Raw genomic sequence first — 2,259 nt, forward strand, 5'->3', positions numbered from 1 at the left:
GGGGGGGATGAAGAACCCGGAAGTGCACCATCTTGCCTCCGTTCATCCAAACACACACTATTTCTCATTTACATTTTAATACATCACAAAAGTCCAGGATAAATGGACTATGAAATGCTGAAAAGCAATAATGCAAGCTGAACACGGCAGGGACTGCCCCAGTTTTAATAGTGTGAAATTAAAATGTAATTTTGCCTTGATTTTGGGTATTAAATTAGTCACTATTTATACAAATGACTATTGTGGGGGAAATATGCAAAGTGAGTGTTCCGCCTCACATAGCTTTTCATCTAAGAGAGCCAGTGCAGTTCTTCACCAAGAAAAGACCCCAAACCACAATCACTCTATTCATTTAGAAGAACTATAATTATTACTGTTGTTGTTGTTATTCATGTACTACACACCTCTGTTAAACTACCCAAAACACACTGGAATTTCTGAACATAAGTAAGAAATGAGTTGACAACATTCCTGGTTTCATGACAGAGATAAGAAAAGTATGAAAAGACTCTTCTCTTTTCACTTGCATGCAAGAAAAAGCAGCAGTTCACTTTCTTGTAGAAACAAAGCTTTGACGGTACTGTACATGTACATTTGTCCTTGTTAGTCATAGTTGAGATGGTTCTGAAGTTGTCTCTGGTTGTCATATGATCATTTGTTCTTCCCATTCACATGCTTTCCTCCTCACTCCTCACATTAACATCGAGCTCAGGTTTTATGGGAAGCCACCAGGTACTCTGAGGAAACTAAGAGAAGAGAAGGGGATGGTCTATGGGCTGTTAGATGGCAAGGTTAAGTCTGGAAACTCAAGGAGGGAACAGAACAGACCTCATCAGGCACTTCACATTCCTAGAACAGGGAGAGTATTATTAAGAAAATATACTCATGTATTTCATTTCTTCATCTGAACCCTGTTCCTGGCAGCCTCCCACCTCCTAGGCTGAGTTCTGAGACTCCCTGTAGGAAAAAAGAGAGCAGATTCCTTCAAGAACAGAAAGTCTTCCACCAACCTTGCATCTTAAAGGCGGCTTTCTCTGGACTACAGCAGGACAATAGCACTGGAGCACAGTCTTTATCAAAATACAAAAGGATATGCTAACGATTAACTACTAAACATGTCAAAATCTTAGCCTGGCAGATCGGATATTTCAGTTTTCTGTAAGAGAATTCCTTATCTATAAGGGAAAATAACAGGAAAATTTGCCCTTTCTACTTTTGCTGGATTGTGGGAGGCAGATGGCCATCGAAGACTGGAGACACACAAGGAGACCCCACTATCTCTGCACAAAGGTTCTATCTGTGCACAAAGGTTCTGGATGTAGAAGGCATGGTAAATAACTCGAAGACAATGCAAAGAGCAACACACCCACACACACAAAAAAAGACTTTTGCATCTTTCTTGTTTGGGAATCCACAACCAATGCTGGGTGGCCACATGGCCAGAGTGAAGGATCTGAGAATAACCTTTTAGAGTCTCCATCCAACCCTATGTAGTATAAACATGCTCAAAAAAATCTTGAATTTCCTCAGGAGAAATGTCAAAAATAGTCAGTTGTCCTGGCTGACCAGCTTAGGTAAAGGAAGAGTGTCATTACAGTACAGGTAAAATGCTCCTTATCTAAGGGCGCATACAAGCTGAGGCTCAGGTAGGAGTTGCAGCCAGACCTCAGGAAGAGAACTGGATCCCGCAAAAGCTGAGGTAGGACCCAGTAAGGAGCCCTGAGAAAGCTGAGTTCATTTGCTGGAAAATTCACCTTCATATGACAATGGGTAGCACAGTAACCAGGCAAATAGGGACATTGTGTGGAAACACAGGGAGCTGAGGACTCTGCAAGAACTTGTGCAGAGATATATAAGACTCATCATTCCTCTGTTGCTATAAGATGATGCACACTCTCTGCTCCAACCGTATACTATTGGGGAGTCCATCTGTGTATGTGTTGGAGTCTATTTAGAGCACTGGGGTGAGAAAAGAGGCAATGTCTGAATGACTGAGAATTATTCAAGATAATTTTTATATTATTAGCTCAGACTGGGGTTTGCAAACTGGACTAAATCTTTTCTCTCTGCAGCTCAGATGAGGACTGATGAGAAAGATCAGATGAGTTCTGGAAAAAGAGAGAAATAGTTATTTTGTTTGAACATCTGAATAAATCTGCATCTCTGCTATACTTTTCTTTGAAAATTCCCAGAAGGTAATTTCTATGTAAATGAAGAGAATGAAGTACAATTACAAAGTCATTTACTTGTTGTATGCCC

The sequence above is a fragment of the Colobus angolensis genome, unplaced genomic scaffold (assembly GCF_000951035.1).
Source record: "Colobus angolensis palliatus isolate OR3802 unplaced genomic scaffold, Cang.pa_1.0 Scaffold111, whole genome shotgun sequence".
Classification (NCBI taxonomy): domain Eukaryota; kingdom Metazoa; phylum Chordata; class Mammalia; order Primates; family Cercopithecidae; genus Colobus; species Colobus angolensis.